The sequence below is a fragment of the Sceloporus occidentalis genome, unplaced genomic scaffold, assembly GCF_023333645.1.
Source record: "Sceloporus occidentalis isolate IW3139 unplaced genomic scaffold, rSceOcc1.0.p SCAF_7, whole genome shotgun sequence".
NCBI classification, from domain to species: domain Eukaryota; kingdom Metazoa; phylum Chordata; class Lepidosauria; order Squamata; family Phrynosomatidae; genus Sceloporus; species Sceloporus occidentalis.
In genome coordinates, this window is record NW_028316987.1 from 5,735,532 (window position 1) to 5,761,383 (window position 25,852).

At 40.7% G+C, this 25,852-nt stretch overlaps 1 protein-coding gene across 1 annotated transcript in view; it reads right to left on the reverse strand.

Moving 5' to 3' along the window:
* The window catches only part of NFE2L1 (NFE2 like bZIP transcription factor 1), a 104,448-nt gene extending 80,756 nt beyond the window's left edge, over positions 1 to 23,692 (reverse strand). The window contains exon 1 of the mRNA XM_089531749.1: positions 23,677 to 23,692. The gene's annotated coding sequence lies outside the window, so the exon portion shown is untranslated. The remainder of the gene's footprint in view (positions 1 to 23,676) is intronic.
* Between the last annotated feature and the right edge of the window lie 2,160 nt (positions 23,693 to 25,852).

A 25,852-nucleotide genomic window follows, 5' to 3' on the forward strand; every position in this document is an offset into this window, starting at 1 on the left:
CTGTGTAATAACATTTTGTGGGTGTAATTCTAGCTTCCTTTCAACTTTTTTACCCTGGTTCCTTGTAGCTGCAACAAATCATAGAGTTGGAAGAGACCAGAAGGGCCATCCAATCCAACTCACTGTTGTTCAGGAATACACAATCAAAGCACCCCTGACAGATGGCCATCAAGCCTCTGTTAAAAACCTCCATAGAAGGAGATTTCACCAAACTCCAAGGCAGCGTGTTGCTCTGTCAAACAGCTCTTACTGTCAAGTTCTTCCTGATGTTGAGGTGGAATCTCTTTTCTTGTAGTTTGAATCCATTGTTCTGTATCCTAATCTCTGGAGTGGCAGAAAACAAGCTTGCTCCTTCTTCAATGTAACACTATTTCAAATATTTAAACATGGCTATCATGTCACGTCTTAAACATCTCCAGGGTAAATATACCCAGCTCCCTAAGCCACTCATATGGTATAACTTGCGTGCCATTCACCATTGTGGTTGCCCTCCTCTGGACACATTCCAGCTTGTCAATATCCTTGAAGTGTGGTGCCCAGGACAGGCTAGATATAAACTTTCTTAGCCTGACCTCTTCTGGGGTAAAGTGACACTGCAGTTGCAAGACAATTACTGCTATTGATAGGACAGTGAACTATTTGCTTTTGTGATGGATCCATATTTTTTTTATTGTTCTAATCCACAAGTCAGTAACAAGTGGCCCCTTGGGCAAAACAGACCAGCTGAGTAGCATGGTAGCACTCTCCCACCCTGCCCAGTTGCCAACCTAAAATTAGAGCAGGCATGGGCAACCTGGTGCACTCCAGATGTTTTAGATTACAACTAGTACAAGCCTCAACCAACGTGGGATATAGAAAATAGATTATGGGAACTATATTCCAAAACAAATTGAAGGTGCCAAGGTACCCTACCCTTGAACTTGACACCTGGCATTTTTGAGACAGGTCTTAAATTGTGGGGTTTGGGGGCCATCAATGCACTATTGAATTAATTCTTTAACTCAGAATATTAGAATCACAGCACTACCTTCTGAAAAGGGATGTTATTGTTTTTGACTTAAGTATGAAATTCCAAAGTTAATACTGGGTCAATTAAAAGATCCAAATGGTGTGCAAGCTTCAGGGTTCTTCAGGATTCTTCACTGGATGGGACAGTAGAGCAACAAAGTGGTGTAGGAAAGTAAAAGTGGCTGATGTTTGAGGCATGTGGTTAAGAGGGGAAAATTGGAGCCAGCTGCAGAAGTTCAGGCTGCACTTTACAAGGTTTCTAGTTGGACCTTCCCAAGTTTTCCAAAATTATTGTGGAGAGAAATTGCAAACAACAACAACAACAACAAAAGTTGATCTCCCAGTTTTGAAAATATAGAATCAAGCTGTTTTTAGGCAAAATACAGAGATTCTTTGATGGCAGGAAATGATAAGAGAGAAACTAGACCATTTTTATGTAACAAAGCTGAAGCCAATTGTAGATGGTGTATTTTCCTCTGCCTAGGTTAACTAATGGTAAATGGGGCTAACTGATGGTAAATGGGACTAACTGGTGGTAAATTGCCACATGCCAAAAGAAGCACTGAAAAGTGCCACTGTGGTGGCAAATGTGCCCCATTTCCACTCCCAAAAGGAGTGGCATTTTCCACTCTGCTTTGTACTCACCTTTGGTCTAGAATCAATTAGGCTGGATTAGATATTCCTTATTCCCGACTCCCTAAATAGGTGAGAAGGAATAATCCCCCCATTTCACCTTGGGAACAGCCCCTTTAGCTAAGATTTCTGTCTGAAATTCTAAACAGGAAAACATGGTGTGCACTGTGTTAGAATGACAAGCATTGAACAATTGTGTTCGGCACTTAATGCATAGCACTTAACTACATCGCCATCCCTAACTTTCATGTTTTCAGGGCCTGAGATGATCCTGAAAAGGCAACCCTAGGTTGGGGTAATATGGAGCTAGAGACCAGAAAAGATTTCTCCTGCTTAATTCCTGTGTACAGTGTAAAGCTACAAAGACATAGATCAAGGCCAGGTGGAAATCCTAAACTAGCCCTTCTGTTTTTGTTTTGATTTGTTTATCTTATGCATCCCAGAGACTGGGGAAAGTTTTTTTCCCCCTGCAATACCCAGAATAACTCATCCAAACTAGCAAAAGTTTTTTCCAAAGCTCTGCTTATAGATCAGTCCACAGGACTGGGTTGTGTGCATTTGAACAGAACAGAAGGATTAATCTTTTGCTTGCACCATAGGAAATTATAAGTGAAACCATCATTTCTACTTCCACCCCCATTACAGGGTTTGATTTTGAATGTTGATATGTCATCCAGCAATGATTCCCCAGCGATGGGCCATGCAAGGCATTTTATTGAACTTAAGGATTTTTCTTTTTGGGTCTGCCTTGTGCTCAGCGTGCAACATGGAGCCTGTCTGTTGTTTTTACAGTAAGATGTGGACCCACTCCTTTAAAACATGGATGGTTATTGCAGGCAGGAGGTGGAGAGCCTCACATTTGTTTTACATTACGACCAAAGAGAGAGATCCCACGGCCTAACAGATGTGGAAACTTCCATATGTCTGGTCTGACTCTTCAGCCAACATTATGTCAGTGCACCAGAAGGGGTCAACAGGCGCCAGAGATCTCTTTTGATTTGAGAATTGCAGGGAATAACGAAGCCACAATCAAAGGGCACAGAGGGAGAAATGGAATCGCAGATGTAGAGAAAGTCTGCATCTGCATTTGCTTTCCCTAACAGCTGGTGGGTTTTATCTATAACCTAAACAGGTGCTAAGATGAAAACTTTTCTGGAAAACATCCTCTCCCATCTGAGACATGAAAAAAACCCAAAACTGGGGGAAGGGACTAAATCTCCTATAATCCTCCAGATAGAGGTCTTGTCCAAAAAAGCTACATTTTCAAACTTTGCAAGGACCACTGGAAGGGTTTTCCAACCAAATCTGTGGCTTTAAAAGCATTTAAGGCAGACAACATACAGTGGCATTCTTTACACAGCTATACCTCCTGGCTCTTCCTTCACTTGCACATGCACCTCTGGTGACGGAGGTGAAGAGGAGAGCTTTTCAAGGGACAGTTCTACCAGTAAACAGAAGAAGGTGGCTGCTTTAGTTCAGGAGGCTGAAACAGCCCCCCCCTTCTCAATGTTTCCCTTGGCTTCTATAAACTAAGATCTGCTGAGGGGTGGGGAGGCTCTAGTGAGGTCCATACATGGTGTGAGGCCATGGGAAAGGGCCTTCTCAGCTGTGACACTCCAGTTGTGGAATGCCCTCCCTATGGAGGTGTGATTGGTGGTAACACTGATTTCATTTTTAACATGTAAAAACGTCTATTTATTCAAGCCTTAGGGCCTCACTGTTTTACTTCAAATACTATGCACATGTTTTTCAGGCTATGTGGACATGTTCTAGAAGACTTTATTCCTGATGTTTCGCCAGCAGCTGTGGCTGGCATATTCAGAGAATGCTGGCATGGAAGAGATTGGAGTATATATACTGTTGGTTAAGAGGAGGTGATTTGCACATTAATCTCTGTGTTGGTCTGTTATTGAATGACAAGGCCTACAAGGTATCCACTTACTTAATGATCTATTGTCTGCTGGGAATCTCTCTCACCCTGGGCGGTTTTCATTTGCATTTGCTGGGTCTTGATTTTGGTGTTTTTCAGGACTGGTAGCCAAACTTTGTTTACTTTAAGGGTTTCTTCTTTCCTGTTGAAGTTGTCCAGGTATTTATGGATATCAATGGCTTCCCTATGCATTCTGACCTGATAGTTGTTGGCATGGTCTAGAATTTCAGTGTTTTCAAATAGCATTTTATGCCCAGGATGGTTTATAACATCTTCTGCTACTGCTGATTTTTCTGGCTGACCCAGTCTGCAGTGTCTCTCGTGTTCCTTGATTCGTGATTGAACACTGCATTTGGTGATCCCTATATAGACTTGTCTGCAGCTGCATGGTATGCGGTAAACTGTGCACGTTTGCTAAGCTATTTTAATCTTTTAAGCCTGTTTTAATTTGCTAATCTGTTTAATATGTTTTCAGTTTATTTAAATTATTTGTATTGTTTTAATTTTATTTTGTTTTAATTTTCCTAACTTTGTAGTATTGATTTTATCTACACCCTGAGATTATGTAGGATGGGACAAAGTATTTTCATAAAATATTAAACATTTTAGTTGAATAAAATAACTCACTAATCAATAAACCAGCCTGTTCTGTGCCACTAAGTTGTGCCCGCTAAGCCAGGTGCTCTCAGGTACAAGGAGGAATGTTGTTCCATCACCAGTTTGACAAAGTCAGATCCATTGCCATGCTATACATGGCACAAAAGTAGTGGTGGCATTATCTGGTCTTCTGCCTCAGGCAGTACAATATTTTGAGCTGGCATTGTCTTTTCTGTTGAGAGATCCTGCCATTGGAACTGTGGACTGTCTGTGAAGCCAAGATGGAGAAAGCTTGTACTATTATGGCTCCCTGGCCTCTCTTACAACTACAGTGTTCTGTAGAACAGTGACTTTTCCCCTGATGTTTGCTCCTCTTATGAAAAACCAGAGGACTTTTTGGAGAGTGCTGACTGTCTACCCCTCCTCTTCTCCACCATCACCCCACAGGGATGCCTTTCTTCTGCATAAATTTGTCTCCTTCCATTTTACCAGGGCAGCTTCTGGCTCACCAGAGAAAACCTGATATGTGATCCTGCATTGCCACCCACTGGCAAAGACTGGTAATACTTTTTCACCTTAATACTCCAAAATGCAAAGTCCTCTAGAGATGGAAACAATGGTTTCTTTTCACATAGGGTGACCAGATGTCCTAACTGCAAAGGAAGACAAGGCACTGCAAAATGTAGGACATTCAAGAGAAAGGGAGGACAAATAAAAGCTAAAAACCCATACAAAATATAAATCCATGTTTCTTAGCCATGCTCAGACTGCAGGATATTTTGGCATTCCTCCTGGACAGACGGTTGAAATGGAGGACCTCTGGCCACTCTATGTACAGCCCCCAAGCTTCCCATTGTATTTTGGCACATGGTGACCAGAAGTCATAACTGCAAAGGAGGGCCAGGCACTGCAAAAAGTGGGGCATTCGAGAAAAAACATAGGACATGACCACATAAAAACTCAAAACACTCATATAAATGTAAATGCATGGTTCTTAGTCAAGCTCGAAATGGAGGACATTTTGTAATTCCTCCCGGATAGAAAATTGAAATGTAGGGCATGTCTGGGAAAAGGCGTGCCTCTGGTCACCCTGTTTTCACACTAACATAAAAAAATCTACAAGTCAGTGATACCAAACAACCAAAATGCACAAAATATGAATATAAAATAGCATCACTGTTTGTGGATTTTGGATGTTATTGTTCTTTGCTATATGATCAACACCTGGACAGGAAGACCAGAGAAAACCAACTTCCAGAGAATGTGGATTTCGCCCAATATTCATAGTCCTTGAACTGGAAGAACTCGGTTCATTATAATTTCTGTCTCAGGCATCAAATTGTTTTGAGTGAGTCCTACAAAACAAGACAAAATAGATTTCAGAGCAGGAGTAAGGGGACATGTGGCCCTCCAGATGTTATTGGACTGCAGCTCCTAACATCCTTCCTCAACTTAGCCAGTGGTGATGGGACCAAAAACGTGGAGGACCACACATTCCTCCACCTGTCCATCAACTCTCAACAACATGTTCTCTTGCACCAGCTTCACGAAAAAACAAACAAACCCAGACGTCATGTGTACAGCCCCACTTTATTTCAGTTTGACATGCATAAGGAATTGTAGTTCAACTAAGTTTCCTATTCCTGGTACATAGAATGGGAAATGTGCCATTTTGTCATTTGCCTCAGGAAGCAGAATGGGCTGACCTTGAATGGCCGATTACAATTGCAGAACTTAATATTTTAATATTTTAAACTATCCTCTTTAAGAAGGCTAGTAAGACGGATCTCTTCCGGCAGGCCTTTCCAGACTAGCTCCACTTCTATTTTCCTGCCTACCCCCCTCCACTTCTCTCCCCCTTTTCTCCATCCCCTTTTCCATCCTATCTGGTCCCCGCTATACATTTCTTTTTTACAAATCTTCCACTGATTTTATCTGTGATTTTATACTATTTTTAATATCTGTCTGGTTTAATCTCTTTTTAGTATTACTGTGGCGGGTTATAGACCGCCGCTTTGAGGCGGTCTGCCGCCGCCGCCGTTTGCTCCGTAAGGGAGCCGTCGCAGCCACACCACGCGGCTCCCTTACGGAGCAAAAAAGAAGCTCCAAAGTGGAGCTTCTTTCTGCGGCGCCTCTGTGATGTCGCGAGGCGCCAGGGGCGCATTCGCGACGTCACAGGCGCCGCAACACATTCGGACGCACAGCGTCCGATATGTAAAGATGGCGCCGGCCGTGTGGAACGGCCGGCGCCATATTGTACGGACAGAGTCCGTATTAGACCCAGGGGCGTCTAGAAGAGACGCCCCTTTTTTAAAATGGGACGTCCTGTGGACGTCCCAAGTGCCGGTTTGTAACCGGCCTGTGTTTTTATACTGAGGGGGGAGGGATAAAGGTTTTAGAATTTTAACTGTATCCTCTTTTATTGTTGTAATCCGCTTGGATTCCAAGTGATTAAGCAGAATATAAATTATTATTATTATTATTATTATTATTATTCATTTTTTGTTTCCTTTCTCAGACAGTTTCCCCTTTCTTGGGTTGAGGAGGAGATAAAGAGACAGTCATAACTCTAGCAGGTTGTGGTTGTTGTTTTAAATAGCCATTTTGGCCAATATGTATGTGTGTGTGTGTGTGTGTGTGTGTGTGTGTGCTCGTGCCTTCAAGGTTGTGTGCGTGCCTGTTAACTTATGACGACTCTTTGAACTTCATGGTGTTTTTGTATGAAAGGAATACCCACTGGTGGTTTTGCCAGTCCCTTCCTCTGAAATATAGCCTACAGCACTTGGTATTCACCCACAGTCTCCCTTCCAAGTACTAACCCTACATAGCTTCATAGATCAGATGGGATCTGGTGCCTTTAGGATATTCAGGTGAGGGGAGTGTATTGGTGAAATACCCTTAAATATACTGTATATATTCATCTATAAGTCTTGAAATTTTAGTCACAAAACTGACCCCCAAAACCTGAGTTTACTTATCCATGGTTCAATGTAAGTACTGTACTTTAACTCTTATTTAAAAAGGAGCCATGCCCTGGTGAAAAGCAACAGCATAATCTGTCCTGGAAACATTGACCCCTCTATTCTCTCATCCATTCATCCTTTAGGATGAGCACAAACAGTTGTGCCTGCTGAAATTTTGTAAGTTTTTTGGCATTGTTTTCCTGGCCTCATCCTTTAGATCCTTTGTCACATGTTCCTAGATTTTTATCCTCAACTTATCAACAGGTCATATCAAAATCCATAATTTTGGCCCCCAAACCTACCCTTGACTTATGCATGTGGTCAACTTAAAGTTGAGTATATATGGTAGGCCAGTCAGACGAACCTAAAAAAATATGAAAGCTTTCAAGACCTCTGGATCTCTTTATTAGCCCAGGTATGCTATCTATGTATGAGAGACCTCCAAGTCTCCTTATCCTCATTTTGCTGCTCAGCTCCTGTAGACTCATGGCTGTGGCTTCTCTGATTGAGTCTATCCACCTGGGATGTGGGCTTCCTTTTTTTATATTGCCCTCAACTTTACCAAGCATTATAGTCTTTTCTACTGAGTCCTTTCTTCTCATGATATGGCCAAAACACAACAACCTCAGTTGAGTCACCTTTACTTCCAGGGTGAGTTCAGGCCTTATTTGCCCTAGGACCCATCTATTGGTCTTTTTAGGCCTGATTCTCACTACCCTTTAAACCAGGTCACAAATTGGTTTGAACTGGTTCAAATGACCCTGATTCCCACTTGAACCGAACCACTGAAGTGATTCGGAGAGGCCACGCACTAGAACCATTTAATCTGCATCTTTTTGATGCTGATGTTTTCCACATCTTTTTCAATAAATCAATTCTGTGCAATTCTGCATGAATGTGAACCAAAAGTGGATAATTTTAGAGGGAAAATGTGATTGGGGCAAATGTAGTGGGAACCACACTCCGTTGTTGAATCGATCCATCATTTTGGATCGCACACCAACTTATCTGTATGTAGGAATGAGGCCTTAGTGGTCGACGGTATTCTCAAAACTCTTCTCCAGCATCACATCTCAAATGAGTTTTATTCCTATCCGCGTTCTTCACTGTCCAGCTTTCACAACTATACATAGAAATGGAAAATACAATGGCATGGACAATCCTATATTTGGTATTTAATTATATATCTTTACACTTCAGGATCTCGTCTAATTCCTTCATAGCTGCCATCCCAAGCTCTAGTCTTCTTCTGATTTCTTGACTGCTGTCTCCCCTCTGAGTGATGATTGAGCCCAAGTATGGAAAATCTTGAACTATTTCGATCTCTTCATCATCTGTTTTAAAATTATGTAGATTTTCTGTGGGCATAACTTTGGTTTTCCTGAAGTTCAGCCATAAACCTGGCTTTGCATTTTCTGCCTTGACGTTCTTCAATAATCTTTCCATCATCTGTGATATTTTTTTCTAGTATTATTGCGTTATCTGCATATTTAAGATTATTGATGTTCCTTCCTCCAGTTTTCAGACCTTCCTTCTCCAAATCTAATCCTGCTTTTTATATGTTGTTCTCAGCATACAAGTTAAATAGATAGGGTGACAGAATACAGCATTACCTGCTACCCTTTCCAATTGGAAACCATTCCATTTCTCCATATTCTGTCCTAGCAGTAGTCTCTTGTCCTAGGTATAGTTTACCAAATGTTGTGGCAGACCCATTTCTTTAAGAGGAATCCATAGTTTCTTTTTATTTATACAATCAAATGCTTTGCTATAGTATATAAAGGACAGGCTGGTCTTTTGAAACTCCTTAGTTCTTCCCATTATTCAGCATATGTTTGCTATATGATCAGCTATCAACTCTCTTTTGTCAAAAGGACTGACGTTATTAGCTTAGGACAAGCCAAACAGATGTTACCCATAACAATACACTTTTAGCTATGCAACTCAAGGCAGCAAACAATTGTCTCCTTCTTCCCCATTATAGAGACAGCAAACGTTATTTTTGGTACCAAAATTCCTAGAACGCTGACTGGTGGATTTACCACTTTACCATCACTCTAACCCTACAACTTCCTATCCAGAAACATCTGAACTCACAAGGACTTATTTTTCAGAACATATGGGGAAAAGGAAGAATATAAAACTAATAAATAAATAGGTCAGACCCAGCATGGCTCTTCTCATATTCTGTGGATAATGTTCAGCCAGGTTTGTGAGGAAGCAGAGAGGGGATAGAGCTTCCAGATGATAAAATATTATGCTGTTAAACTTTATCCCCCAAATCATTTCCTTTATAAATTAGGCACTGGGTACGGGATTGTGTGGAGAATCCCTCCCACAGCTCTATTTGTTTGAAAATAGGCATGTTCAGACACCCACACCAATGAAAATTACCCTGTGCTCTACAAGAAATATCCCTTGATGCCATTTGAGAACAGACAGCAAAATGCAGGCATAAGACTAACATCTTCAATTTTTCCCCCTTCTGTATGGTTTTTAACACTTTGTCTGATGAAGCCAGTGGAGCTATGAAAGCTTGCAACATGTATATTGTGCATTTTGGTTGGTCTAATAAAAGTATCATTGTTTGGATGTTATTGGGATCCCAAAAAACAGTAAAGTCAAAGGCTTTCATGGCCTACATCCATAGTTTTTTGTGGGTATTTTGGGCTATGTGACCATGTTCTAGAAGAATTTATTCCCGACATTTTGCCAGCATCTGTGGCTGGCATCTTCAAACTCTGAAGATGCCAGCCACAGATGCTGGCAAAATGTCAGTATGTGAATTGCTTGATCATCTCCATTTTCTGCATATTTACTGGGCTTGGAAAAGTTATCTTTGAAAAACTACTTGCAGAATTTCTCAGCCAGCATGATCTGTGGAATTCTTGGAGCTATCTATAGACCCCAAAAGGTACCTTTCCCAAGGTTTAGCAAAATAATAAAGAATAACCCTCTACTAACCCAGCTTTTCCACCAATCTCAGTACAACTGCAAAATTGTTTTAATATTCAGAGCCAATTCGAACCTCCAAATGTTAACCTTAAAAGCGAAACAGCGACCCACAGTGGTTAATGGTGGTCATTACAAGAATTCAGTTTATTAATGCTTTTTAGATCTGGGCTGTTGTCTTCTGGTGTTGGTTTTATAATATAGCTGTTTTAACTTGTTTTATATCTTAAATTATGCTTTCTTATATTTTTGCATTTTGTGGGTTATTAAAAAACTATTTGACTACTGGATCGTACAACAATGTAATCAAAGCAGTAAATCTTTCAATACATATTTGTATTAGTCACAAATATCTGAAAGGTGAGACTGTTGGCACTTTCAGAATTTGCAAGGAATAATAACTGTTTAATGCTAACAGTTACTAGAATAGGGATTGATATTATGTGGGGGAAGGCTGTGCTGACAATCCTCAGTTTCTGAACTTTACACTATGTGACATGTGCCTCCTTGATCCATTTTTTAAAATACAGACAAATCAGTGTGATAGACTGGGACCTCCCCATATATCTGGTGTCTGAGTAGAGTTTCTTCTTCCAGCTACAGTAGTACCAATGTCTTCCAACTAGTATCAACTAGGAGCTCAAACTACAGCTTCCAAATAAGTGAGCACACTTTTCACTGGGAAATTTAGGGGGAAAGCACTGTATTTTCTGTGACACATCTTAGATAATACAGATAACACAGGTTTGAAGTTTGTGCAGAGCTCTTTTTTCTCTCTCTGTCTCAGGTGAAGCCTGTCTCTGATATCTGAAAATGAAATTTAAGATCCAAGAGAGCCCGAACCCCCTAACTAAATCCTTCAAAACTGTATTGAAACTGTATGAAACTTGCATTGTAAGGCCTAGGTACCAGTCAGTTTTTAGGGGAAAAAATCAAATTTATTTTCTTAGGACCCAAAGCCCTTTAATTATTATTTCTTAATTATATAAAGAAAGACACTACATCCATGGTTGTACAACTATTGATGCTCCCCTTTCAGAAATATCCTAAATTTGTATGGCAAAGAAGAGAGGCTTCTCTGTCAGAATAACCCCCTCAATTTAAATCCCCCATTGCTTTTGATATATGAACTGGAAAATGTATCAAACATAATTCCTCCGACAGTTAATGCTATATACATCTACTCAAGTGTCAAGCCATACAGCGGAGTTTACTCCTAAGTAAGGTGTGCGTACACAAGTGTATACCCTCAACGTACATAAAATATTTGAGAATATAAACATTTGTTTGTATCTCTATATGCCATCCCTTTTCCTCCAAACTTCAGACCTTAAAATGTATATGATGCCTTTTGTTCCCAAAATTTAGATTCTCAAAATTGAATGCACCATCCTAGGACAAAATAAATAGCAGCTAGACCCACATTGGACTAAAATGTGACATTCTGCTTTTGAAATGTCCTGATTTCCAAATGTCTACAGTCATGCCTGCAATATGAATGAGAATTACTGTACACCTTTTCAAAACTTGAACATAAACCTGGTTCTCTTCCCATCTACTGTGTATACTCATGTATAAGTCTAGAAATTTAAGTCAAAAAATTGACCCAAAAAACCTGGGTTGACTTATCCACAGCCAATGTAAGTACTGTATCTTAACACTTATCAAAATAGGAACCATCTCCTTCTCTGAGTATAAAGTCTAAAAGAATGCCTGGGTGGGAAAACAGAGGCATTCTTTGACATCATTTTCCTTTCCTTCATCCTTTACATCCTTTGCTACATGCCCCTAAGTTTTATATTTAATTTATACACGTATTTATATCAAAAATCATAATTTTGGCCTGCAAACCTGCCCTCGACTTATACATGAGGTCAACTTATAGTCAAGTATATATGGTAATTTGATTTAGCAGTTCCAGGAATTGGAAGAGGGAAGGATGGGGATTTAATTGCTATCAGCCCCTTGTTTTTATAGTTTCTGTTTTGAATTCAGCCTGTCCTATTGGCTAGTAGTTGGCCAGGGCCCCCTTCCTCGATTGGTCCCCCATGTAGACAGTGATGGATGGCTGTCTTTAGGATTGGCTAGCATCACAGCTGGGCTGCTCCTATTGAAGGAAGCCTTGATGATTAATTGAGTGGTTCATAGCCCCCTGAGGAAAGCAGAAGCCAGCAGCGTCCCCCTTCCTCCCCCTCACTAGTTTTTGATGTATCTTCACAAGACAAGGCAAAAGCAATGGTATTAAATCAATGGATGGAGTTCTCCAAAGAAGGAGAAGGGGGAACCTGACCTCTTGCCCCTTGCTTTCTCCACCATCTATGCAAAGCAAATTAGGTTTCTTTGGTATTTGTCCATAGTGGTTTCTTGTTCTACGCCTTCACCACCACCATCCTGCCAAACCTCCTTTGTTTCATAATGAGGATTGAAATGTACACCTTATGCCAGCACAAACCAGAAGACACCTCTACAGCAAGATCTGATGTTGTAGGTGTGCACAAAACAGCTGCATGGACAGGGTAACAGTGTAAACTGGCATTTGACAAGCGGAACATGGGGTAATTTACTTTTTGGACTACAATCCCTCAAATTCCTTAGATGAGGGATTGTGGCAAGCATAGTCCAAAGGAATGACTTTTCACAAGCTCTGTCACAAGTAATCCTGTGGTTAGAGTCAGACATGCACACAGACAAATTCCTTGGGGAATCTATGCAGACGAACAGGCTAGTATTTTGCAGAGTGGTTAACATGAAAAACAGACAGTTCTCTTCTACCAGAAGTGGGAATTATGTGGCCCTCCAGACATTCTTGGACTGCAACTCCCAGAATTCTTCACCATTGGCTATGTCAATTAGGACTGCTGGAGGCTTGATCCCAACAATGTCCAGAGAACTGCATGATTCCCACCCATGTCTTGAAAATTCTGTAGCAACACATGTTCAACTCACACATCTGTTCCATTCTAGCCACATTCTCCCAAACAGAGCATTTTCATCCTTGATATCAGCTTGCTAATACAACCTTATGCTCCTATTATGAAGAAGCATAAAATAATAATAAAGTAAATACAATTTAAGAGGGCCATATTGCCACGTCAAATAACGCTACAGTAAAGAGCCAGCATGGTGTAGTGGTTCAACTATCATGTTGTGGTTTGAGTGTTGGACTGTGACTCTGGAGACTAGGGCTTGATTCCATTGCTCAGCTATGGAGCCCATTGGTTTACCTTGGGTAAGTCACATGCTCTCGGCCTCAGGGGAAAGCAATAGAAAACTTCCTCTGAACAAATCTTGCCAAGTCAACCTCATGCTAGCTTTGCCTTAGGGTTGCCGTAAATCAGAAGGTACACAACAACAGCGACAACAACATGAAGCTTCAGTGAGTAATCTAATATGCCAACTCTATACTCTGAGTTGTAGGTAAATGAAGGGGTGAAGGAGCTTTAAATTTCTTTTTTGGAAGGATTGAGAAAAAGAGACAGAAATCCAAGGACATTGTTTATATAGAAGTCCCACTCTTGGTTTAAATTCAATGCTATATTCGTATGATTGGTCACAATGAGGCAAAACTGACTTAATCTGGATCCATACCTCCCCCCCCCCCCCCCCGATTCTGTGTCTTGAGGTGTGTGGGAGGAAAAAGACATAACCATGATCATAATCATAATATTTCTTACTCACTTCTCCACATGAATTGATGAGGGGAACAACAACAATTAACAACAACAAAAAAACAATTAAAAAGACATCAGTTAAAACACACATCAGTTTAAAACAACTAACTAGATGTAACACAGTTAGTTAGCTAGCAGGAAAGTTACTTTTTTGGTGACAGCTCTAGAATGCCCCATCATCCAGCAGGGCCAGTGAATGGGGTCCAAGATCTTGGGGCTGTAGTCCAAAGTGTAATTTTCCTAAACTGGGAGGGAAATTGCATTATTGTGTGTGTGAGGAGAGGGTTTTTCTCCCCCTCGCTACTGATCAGCCTCAGCATGTTTCTTCCTCACATCTTTGGCACAAAGGAAAAGAATTACCAGTGCTTATGATACAAATTCTTAGGAAAGCCTTTGACTTACTACTTTACTTTTTGAATTTTAAATTCAGCATTAACCTTAAGTCCAGAATGCCTTGACCCTTTCTGTGGGAAGAACATGTCTGTGTGTGTCTGTGTGTGTGCACGTGCATGCCTTCAAGTTGCCTATCAGCTATCACTTGTGGCAATCCCATGAATTTCATAAAGTTTTCTTAGGTAAGGAATACTCAGAGATAGTTTAGCCAGTTGCTTCCTCTGAAATATAGCCTACAGCATCTTGTTCGCTGGCTGTCTCCCATCCAAGGGTTGACTCTGCTTACCTTGCAAGATCAGAGGGGATCTGGTACCTTTAGGGCATTTAGGCCCTTTTGTGGAAAGAATACCTCGTTGTTGTTGTTGTTGTTGTCTTGCCAAAGTACAGCAGCATTTTAATGTATACATAAAGGCCTGAAGGAGTCTGTTTTCAGCATTCAAATTAAATTTAACTGTAACACTCAAGGTTTGTATGCATTTAGGCTTAAAATCTGCATAGCTGTTACAAGCACAGTGTTTTACTGGCTCTGTCCTTTACTGAATCTAGCCTTCACAATGGGCCTCAGTATTATAAGAACAGGCACCGAAAACTGGACCTACAGAAGCCTTTCAACTTAATCCCAGATGTGTAGATATTTGCTTCCTTACCTGTGCTAGCTGGCAGTGATGGGAGATGTAGTCTAACACCTCTGGAGGGCACCAGGTTGGAGAAGGCTGGATTATGTGAAGGACTTTGAATCCTTTACAATTCTGCATAGAAGAGGAAGAAGATTTACAGTAACTAAAATGATGACCAATACAGTAATCATTGTTTTCTAAAGAGAACTGGAAGATGTTTGAATGAGTAAACACTGCTTGGGATATGTTTGCTTACTCCACTTCCAAGAGCATCACGACATGAAATACAGCCTTAGCTGGAGGTTTCTGATAACTGTTGTTCAAAAAATAAAATTTGTTTGTTGTTGTTGGTCTGTTGTCATGTGCCTTTAAGTTGACTTATGGTGACACTAAGGTAGACCTATCATGGTCTTTTCTTGGCAAGATTAGTTCAGAGGAGGTTTGCCATTGCCTTTCCCTGAGGCTGAGAGCATGTGACTTGCCCAAGGTCACTCACTGGATTTCATGGCTGAGCTGAGAATCGAATTCTGGTCTTCAGAGTCCTATTCCAACAAACAAACTGCTACACTACACGGACTCAGATAAATATTTGTATCTCATAGAAAAACTGACTTCAGCCTAGGTGAACTACTTTAACCTCCAATGGCGCAAAAAACACTCAAGAACATAGAGCTGGATCCAGGTTTAAACATGCTCAGAGAAGATCTGTGAAATCACTGGAACAAGTCAGTCATAACTAATGTAAGTCTATTGATTTCAGTAAGTCTCTTTTAAATAAGTAAGGTTCTTTTAAAGCCTAAATTTGGCCATTTTATTTTTGTCCTGTTCTCATAGCGATCAAATTGGTCTGGCAAGATTTTGAAACAATACTAAGCCATGTTAAGAAGATGCAAAAGTGAAATAAGTGTATATGCACACCACAAATAGCCCTCCCTCTTTAATGCAATTTTCATTCATTGCAAAGAGCTATGCTCCATTTCCAGCCATATGGTTTATCAGATTTCGCCCACTTCCCACCTGCCTGCTGTGCTCCCATTTCTTTAACAGTAGTCTGTTTTACAGAAATTAACCATCTGAAAGCTTATTGTAAAAGCTGGGACTGCTTAATATTAGCATATGGGTCAGGTGTTTGGTTTCATTTTATGGCAACCATTTATATACATTTAAAAACCTTGTTTTTTCTAATTCACATATTTCAGAGCTGGGTCCCTTGCGGTTTCTGTTTCAGTGGGGTGGTGATTTCATTTTGGGCATGAGCATCAACTGTATGGATGCTGTCAAGGCAGTGAACCTATTTTGTGAGTAGAGTTCAACGCACTGAATGACTCTTTTTCAATTCTGAAATTTGGCAACTTGGAGTGGGGTCATCATTCTACTGACATGGGGTCCATGAGCCGCCAAGGTCTGACTCATATTAAAGCCTGAGACTAGTGCCTTTCAGTAGTGAAGGAAGGGGAGAACAGAGTTCTCCCCAGTATCATTATATCAGATGAGGAACATCCCCAATTATGATAAACATTGTTGGATGCATTTCTAGGCAGGTGATGTTTTCTGCCAGAAGAGGGCAGCAGAAGACAGCTACAGCATCATTGTGTGTGTATTTGTGTTTTTGTGTGCCTATGTGCCTTAAAGACCTCTATCCACTTATGGTGATCCCATGAATTTTATAGAGTTTTCTTGAGCAAGGTATTCTCAGAGGTGGTTATGCCAGTTCCTTCCTCTGAAATATACCCCAAAGCACCTGGTATTCACTGGCAGTCTCCCATCCAAGTACTAAAATCAGGGCTGACCCTGCTTAGCTTCCATGATCAGACAGGATCTGGTACTTTTAGGCCCTTCTCCCTCCAAAATACAAAATAAACACAAATATGTGGAAATCTTATAGGAGCTTCTCTCCTGATGCAAATAGCCAGATATGGGGTGGGTGGGTCTTTTTTGGACTATGACTCCCCAAATCCCCCAGACATCTGCGGGATTTGGGAAGTTATGGTCCCCCAAAAGTAGCTTCTTCACTAGACCTGTGGCAAAGGGTTAGTCCCTCCATCTATCCCACACCACAGTCTTGATCTAGGTTGTGCTTGCTGTGACTGCTATTTGTCATATCTGGTTTGGCATTAAGGTTTAGTATTCTGATAAGTTCTTCCTCTTTTGTTTAAGGAGCCTGGCAAAGGTCCCTGCCTAGACAGGTGAAGACAGTGAATTCTTATAGAGTGGTCTCTTACACATCTTCATCTTTGTCAACAAGAAGAGAGGACAAGAATTTTGCTTTTCTTTACCTCTCTTCAAAATATATAAGTGGAGGGGGGCATGAATTTAGAAATAACTCCAAAAGAGTGGATCCAGATTTAGTCAGTATCGTCTGATGCATTGAAATCCCGGCATCAAACCATCTCGATTCAGTGTTGAGGGGCGCCATTTTGCTCGGTCAAAAAACTCCTGAACCGAACATTTAACGCTCCTCAGCACTAAATGGGGACGGCTTGTTGCAGGGGAATGGAATGGGCCTTTTTGAGGACGATTTGCTGTGCGGTAAAATCCATTTTTTCCCAGTCGCACGCATCCCCAAGTGTCCCGTTCCAGTTCCCATAATGGGGGAAATAATGTATGCAATAAGGTCCTTTGTCTCATGGTAAGGCTGAACATGATTAGATTGTTGAGTTGTCAGAGATCCATGGAAAGAATAGGATAGCTGCTATGCCAGGGCTAATATGTACAAACTGTAACTGAGTGGATGTTTCCTGACTATGATTCCTAGTATTTTGCCAGCTTCACAGTACTGATTTCCACTTGGAAAAGACCAAGACATATTGTTGCCTGAGGTAAAGCAGGACAAGTTGTTGCATCCACTCCAATTCACTCTTCTCAGCATATATAGCACCCAAAGCCAGCCAAGTGATTTTGGCACAGGAGGCAAAAAATACTTCAAAGACTGATCCCATTCTTGGCAGACAATACAGAAACTACCAAGTAAACAATGAACAATTGAGTGCCTTTTCAGGACATCTAACAGCTGCAGCCTGACACACCTGCCACATTCCTCCTAATGGTATAAGTGACCCCACTGACATGTAAAAAGGATCCTTGAGGGGAGGCACAAATGCTTGCAAGGCATTGGTCTTACTGGATACGTATGCGAATGACATTATTGTTGTTCAAGGAAGTTTTAAGGCACTAGCTTAGTTGTGTTTTTGTTTAAAAGAGGGTTAGATAGATGCAGTTTCGCCACATGATTCAGCTTGGGCAGCAGAATCCCCATACTGGGGGCTTCTAGCACCTGTAAGCTACATCTGGAAGTGGTAAAAATACAATCATAATAAACAATAAATAGTACACTAGTAGGACAGACCAGCTAGACTAATTTGCCTCACAGGCCATCTCAAAAACTAAACACATAAAACAGTTTTTCTGTACTATCTCATATTACTAACTCTGTACCCTGATCCTCTAGGTTAGAAACTGCAGCATAAGAATGACCTGAGTAACAAGAATATGGGAAGAAGCTTCTACTGTCCTATCTTGAAGAAATTCTTATCTGGGTTACACAAAGGCCTTTTCTACGAGGGACTTCAATGAAGCATCTGTCAGCAAGGCTTAAAAGACTCCCCATATAAAAAGCACGCCAAGAACAAAGGCAGAAGAGGAGCAGAGGGCAGAAACCTCAAGGCGATCTCTGTGAGTTGCCAAATTTTTTTGCTGCTGGCACTGTAACCCAGTGTGCGTGGGGTGCCTGTGTGTATCTTGCATCTCATCTTGCAAGTCCTAAGAGCCATCCGCCACCCCTTCCCCGACCTCTGCTTGACAGGCTGACAAAGACGGAGCTACAGTCAATGGACTTGAGAAAGAGCTGTACAAAGGGTCCATCAGGTCCACAGGAGACCAAAGGGAGCTTTGGTGCATCAACCCTTTCTGTCAGAGATGGGCACCTCACATTGACAGGGCTCCCAACACATCAAGATGGCAGCTTCCCATGCTCCTCATTTCATTCTGTAGTGAGCCTTGAAATATGGAAAGTGTCCCCTGGAAAAATGGATATCTTAGGACATGGGAATAACAATGAAGAGACATCATATTCAGGATGGACTTTGAGCAGCAGACAATAGCCACCACCAAAAGAAAGAAAGTCCTTACCTTATCAAAATCAGAACTTGGAAAATTACTTAGTTATAGCACAAAAAGGAATTGGTGGGGAGGAAGAATAATCTCACAGCATGTTAATTAGTTACAGTTATCATTTAAGGGCCCCAATGAGTACTTACGTGTCACTATAGTTACAGCCATAAGTCATAACTATATCTTTTCCTAGTTCGTGAAAGAAAGTGAAATAGCTGCTACTAATCAGTTTTTTAAAAAGCAAAATGTACAAGCAGCTGGTCTGTGCTGGAATATATGTTCTTATTCCTTGCTAGCCCCTCAACACCTGCACCAAAAGTCAAAGCAGCAGCATGAGAATTTGCACAAACCATTTGAAATTACTCCTCCCATTTGATGAGGCCACAACTCCAGAACTGTAAAAATAACTAACTATACTGCAAAAGCTGCAAAATAATTCCTTATAAAATTATTAAAATAATTGCAATTGCAAAGTAATGTATTTATACTTTAGTTATTGGAAGACTTCATTTCAATTAATTTTTGGACTAAACTCCCAGATTCCCAAGGGATTCTGGGAACTGTGGTCTAAAAAAATCTTTTTCAAGCTTTAAAACGAAGTAATTATTACAATTGACTAGTTATTTTTTACTAGTGGCTTCTAAACACAGTCAGAAATTATGCACTGCCCAGTTTCTGTTATCAGAGACAGATATACTTCTCAAGTTATCTGATATGGGGTACCAGCAATTTGCCCTCCCCCTTCCCCAATGTACCAGGGACTGGTACTATATTATGCCCATTGGCTACCTACAACTGTTTCTTTCTTTCCTTGAAACCTGCCATGGATCAGCAGCTGACTCATGCATTTTTATTTATTTAATTATTTTATTTATTGGATTTATATCCAAAATGGGATTCAAGGCAGCTAAATAGGATTCAGGGTGGGGCTGGAACTGGTCAACAGACCACCACTTTGAGTAGAGCTGATCTAAGAAACAAACTACATGTTATGTTAATGTTGCAGAACAGTTAAGATCATTTCTACTTATCTGATGTTTTTCTGACTACCAAGAAAGACTGTTACAAAGGCTGGTAACCAGTTAGGTTAACAAAGGGCCGGTACACACTGCCAGGATGCGATGTCCTGGTGGCGATAGTAGGGCTTGGGACTGTGCACCAACCACATGGTCCCGAGCCCTGCTACATACAGGCGGCGCCATTACAGCGTTGCCCTGCCCACACGGGGGTGCGCGTGCATGACATGTCCTGTGCGACATGTCCAAACAATGAGTTGCACAGGACATGTCACCATGCCGCTGGAGGACACTTATCACGCCTTACCAGCGGCACGAAAAGGAGCTCCATTTCAGAGCTTCTTTTGGGTGCACACATAATTGGCACAGCAACCAAATGGCCGCACCAAGATGCAGAGGAGAAACAAGCCACCCCTTTCTCCTCTTTAAGTGCCGGGGTCTCCAGGGACATGAAGACCTAAGGACACACCTTTTCTGGGCCATGGAGAAGTGACATTTTTCTGTTTCTCAGTGGCCCAGAAAAATGCTGGATTGGGGTCCCAGGGTTGCTGGTGAGGCTGCCCTGGGCCCAAAAAGGGGCAGGTGGGGCAGTCTATACCAAGCTAAAGTCCTGGCTTTAAGGCCATGATTTTCCTAACTGATTTTCATAATATACTGCTTTTTTTTACATAATGCCAAGGCTGAAGAAAAACATGCCAATAAAATATTGTTGGAGCATATAGGCTTTGGTCTATTTAAGTGGCTCATGAAAAAAAAAAAGTTTGAGAACCATTGTCCTCATTAACTTTTGCATTGTAGCCAATCGGCTCATGTCAATTCTGAAGGTATGTTTAAAGCAACAAAGAATCATGTGTCACCTTTAGGATGAATGTATTTATAATAATGTTGCCTTTTATAGATTACAACCTATTTAATGGGATGAATGGATAACCTTCACAGTTCCGGAATATATCTGTGTTCATAGCTGAAGTATTGTCCTGTTATATTATTGGAAGTACAATAATTTTTGTTTAGAGATTTGGGTTTTTGTTTTTGTTTTTCGGGAGGAAGAAGAGAAGGAGAAAGATAAAAAGGTGTTGAGACACATCTGTTTAACATAGGATTTTAATTATAACTATTGTTGTTTTTATCCTTTTTAATTATCTACTGTTTCTAATTTTTACTGTTAGTTATAGAGACATCGGGCTTATTCATACTTACATTTTTTCTAATCTCCGCTTTGATGCGATACCAAATCAAAGTTCCCATTATGGATACTGTGATCAAATCTCTCCATGGCATTTTAACCCTACTGCTGTTCACATTGCTGTCATATTGATTTAAGATGGAGCCTCCATTTCGAACATGTTTTCTTTAAAATGTCAGTCAAGTAATGCACATCTTTGTCATTCCACTTCTGCTTTCACTGTTGGTCACATGACTCTGCTTCCATTGTCACAAGTAGTTCGAATCTGAACATAAAAAGTCTATAAATGTATAAATAAGCCTTCTGATGCTAAGCCGAGGGAAATGGAGGCAGTAGCGGAAATGCTGGCCAGATTTATGGAACCGTTGTCTTTGCCGGCAAGACCAGGTGAGATGTATATATTCCATCCCTCTGCATGTAACCCCTCCAGTCCTCTGGCATCTCACCTGTTTTTCAAGATTTCTCAAAAATGATGGCAAGTGGTCCACAGAGTACCGCAACAAGTTTCTTTAGTATTTTGGGATGCAATTTATCTGGTCCTGTTTAGGTTAGCTAGGTGACTCCTGACTATCAATCTTGATTTGCAATCTAGATCCCTTGCCAAGGTCTCTGCTACTGCATGGAAGCACACAGTTCTCTTTTGGGAGGAAGACTGAAGCAAAATAATACTGAGTTCTGCTTTTTCATTCTGATCTGTTAGCATTTTGTCATCTTTATTGAACAATGGCTCCACTGTATCCTTGTTCATTCTCTTGCCTCAAATGTATCGGGAAAAACCTTTTAGTTGGACCTCGCTTGCCTAGCCAGTCTCAGCTCCTGCTGAGCTTTAACTTTCCTTATATTATTCCTGCAACCTTCCTTCTATTGCATATGCATGCTGCTTTTTCTTTCCACTTCCTCTTTGAATTTGCTGTGCATTGGCTTTTAATTGGCTTTTTAATTTGCTTTCTCATTTTTCTTCTTCTGTAGGATGGTTTCTGATTGTGCTTTTTGCAACTCCTTCTTCAAGAACTGCTACCCTTTTTTCTTAGAATGTTTCGCCATGAGATTCTGCCCAATAATTCCTCAAACTTGTTAAAATCAGCCTTTCTGAAATCCAAGGACCATGTTTGACCATACTCTTTTTTGCCCTGTCTCACAATTGCCAATTCTGATATTACGTGATCACTTCTCCCTAAAGTGCCAATTACTTTGATTCCATGCACCAACTCCTCCCTATTGGTTAGGATCAAGTCCAGGACTGCTGATCCCCTTGTTCCTTCCTGTATCTTTTGAAATTATCTGCAAGGCATATCAGGAATGTTGAATTTATACTATTTTGTAACATTTTATTGCTTGTTAAACATTGGTGGCTCTGACAGAAAGGCAGTACAAAAATAATTCTTACAAGCAAACAAACAAAAGCAAAATAAGAGGGAATGGAATTACTGTATATGGACAATGATAGTATCTACAATTGTGCACAAGAGGAAATTTTTCTTATGCCAGCATGAATAAGCTCCAGCAGATAATGGTAAACTGAACCTTCCAAAATTCTTTAACAAACTGTTAATAGTGAAATGAGAAGAAACACAAATGTATGCAGTGAAATAATAAATAAATACAACTGGAAGGCACCACTTTCTCCCACTCTGAGAATGGCTTCCTACCAAAGGCCCAATCCGGCAGCCAGCTGAGCAATTCTGGGGACCAAGTACAATGAGGAAAGTCTGAAGGACTTAAATATGCTTAATCTAGAGACAAAAATATTAAGAGGTATTAGGTAATCATCATCTTCAATTATTTGAAAAATTGTCACATACATGTTGGTCAAAAGAGTAAATTTCTTTTCTATTATTTAGGAAGACAGGACTCAAGGCATTAGATTAAAATTATATTTTAAAAGATTATCAGATAACCATTAGGGGGGAAATTGATGTTACAAGATATTTGACAGTAGAACAACTTGCTTTATCCAGAGCATCTGTTTGTTAGATACTTTTGATCAGCATTTGGCTGGTCATCTGTCAAGGTTAGTACAGTCCGCCCTTCTTATACACAGATTTTTTATACATGAATTCAAGCATCCACGGTTTGAAAATGTTCCAAAAAAGTATAAATTTCAAATATCAAGCCTTGATTTTCCATTTTTTATAAGGGACACACTTTTGCTGTGTCATTATATTTAATGGGACTTGAGCATACACAGATTTTGTTATCCATGGGGGATCTTGGAACCAAACCCCAGCGTATAACAAGGGTCCACTGTATTGTACAGTACTGGATTTCCTTCACCAAGAGAGGTTTGGACGAGATCAGTGCAACTTAAAGCGGTGGCCCATAGACTGGTGCTGGTCCACAAGCCTTTGGCTAACAATCCCTGATAAGTTTCTAGGAAAGAAAGAAACAATTGTAGCCAATGGGCACAAATATGGTAGTAGTCCCTGGCACATTGAAAGAAAAGACCTGTCCACTACATCAGAGATTGAATGCACTGGACTATATAGCTTTTGAATCCCTTCCAGCTCTATGATTCTCTAAGCTATTGTCCTTATTTTAAGGGTAGCAAATTACACTGAAGATCTATGGAAAGAGGTAGTACACCTCGATACAACAGATACCTGGTAGGCTTGCAATTTATCCCAGAAAACCGAGAAAATCCTGGATTGAAAGATGTCCTGGCCAGCTACACTGGTTGAAGCAACAGATCCCAGATTCCTTGAGGCAGGAGTGAAACTGGTAACAACAACTGAAATAAAACAATGTGAAATGTCAAAATGTGCGTGTGTGTGTGTGGTTGTCAATAAGCCTTCCAATCCAGCACCATATACTTTTGTCTTGCTTGACCATCACTTTGTCTATGAACAGCCATCTTCTAGTCAGCACAGAATTGCTCCAACTCACCAAAGCAGAATCCTATGTATAGTAGGACCTTGGTATCTACGGAGGATCCGTTCTGGATCCCCTCCCACACAGATATCACAATCCACAGGACCTCAAGTTCCACTGTCCCCAATGGCAGTGTGTGCGTGTGGCCATGCTGCCATTACACAATGGGGGCTGTTCCTAATGGTGGTGTCTCTGTGTGCCCATTCCACCATTGGGGATAACCAGAGGCTTGCCATCCACACATGCTGAAATCCATGGATGGCAAGTCCGCAGATAAGGAGGCCCCACTGTATTTATTTCTTCATGTATATTTTAATATACCATTTACATACATCTTTTATATTTTGTAGCATATATAGAGACCAAATGTGTTATCTGTTTTAATCATATCTGTTTTATTATGAATTTTAAACACATTTTATTGTTTTTAATATGCATTTATATGCACTCAGTTATACCCCTGCTTTATTTTAATATGGTTTGCTCTTACTTTCCAGTATGAATGGAGTGCTCACAATTTTGCATACAAATGTATGAGATGTATATACCTGTTAAGGTGTTTTGGTGGTAGTGGTGGTTGTCGTTGTTGTTTTGCCTTATGGTTTGTTAACTGAAATAAAGGCTTGTTGTTATGTTGTTATTGTTTTGCCTTATGGTTTGGTAACTGTAATAAAGGCTTGTTGTTGTTATTGTTGTTTTGCCTTATAGTTTGTTAGCTGTAACAAAGGCTTATTGTTATGTTGTCGTTGTTTTGCCTTATGGTTTGTTAACTTTAAAAAGGCTTGTTGATGTGTTGTTGTTTTGCCTTATGGTTTGTTAACTGTAATAAAGGCTTGTTGTTGTTGTTATTGTTTCTTCATTATCTTTTCCCAGTTGGGTCAAAATTAGATAAAACAAGAACAATGCAAGGAGATCTTAAAAACAGGGGAAAGAAAGTCATTTTACGTTGTGTAAATGTTTGTAGTTAGTAATTTAGTTTACAAATTACAGTCAGCCCTCTTTATCCACGGATTTCTTATCCATGGATTCAAGCATTCACGGCTTGAAAATATTCCCAAAAAGTATACATTCCAAAAAGCAAACCTTGATTTTTGCCATTTGATATAAGGGACATCATTTTGCTATGCCATTATATTTAATAGGACTTGAGCATCCACGGATTTTGTTATCCATGGGGGATCCTGGGACTAAACCTCAGCAGATAACAAGGTCCCACTGTATGTATATTTGATGTTTAGATGTATAAATATTGTCTTGCATGGTGTTTTATAGAAATTAAAAACAAGCAAACATGGACTTGCTTTCCCGTCATCGGCACATGTGCAGGCATGCCTATGCCCGCCACCCTGTCTCCATCTCCATCTCTAATGTAAACTCAAGAGAAGCTCTCAGAAATGTCTCCTAATGAATGCTTGCTCTGCATTCTGATCATGGGGGCAAAGAGGGGGCCAACCATGTTGGTGCACAGCTCTCCAGAGGAGATGAACAGGGGGGATTTGATTAGAGCCCAGACCGTATGGCGAGGGCTGCTGAGATGGAGATAATCACTGCACCAGCGAGACGAGGCGCAACGCTGACAGCAGGCCGTCTCCGCAGTCGGCATGGCAACCGAGGCCTACTGGGCCACTCCAGCCTGGGCCTGGCTCCATTGCTACAACCAAACATCTGCTTTCTCAAGGGCTGCTGGGAGTTGGCGGGGGTGGCAGCGGGGAGAAAATGGGCAACCATTTCATTTTTTGGCCAAGGGGAAGGGGGGCAAATCCAGAGTAGAAACAAATTAGGACAAGCATCCAATAAAAGGGAGGGAAATGTATTTATTAACACTAGGGAGAGGTTGTTCCACCAGCTGCTTTGATGGATGGGCCGGACTCCATCTTGTCAGGCTTTCCTTTCTTTCTTTCTTTCTCC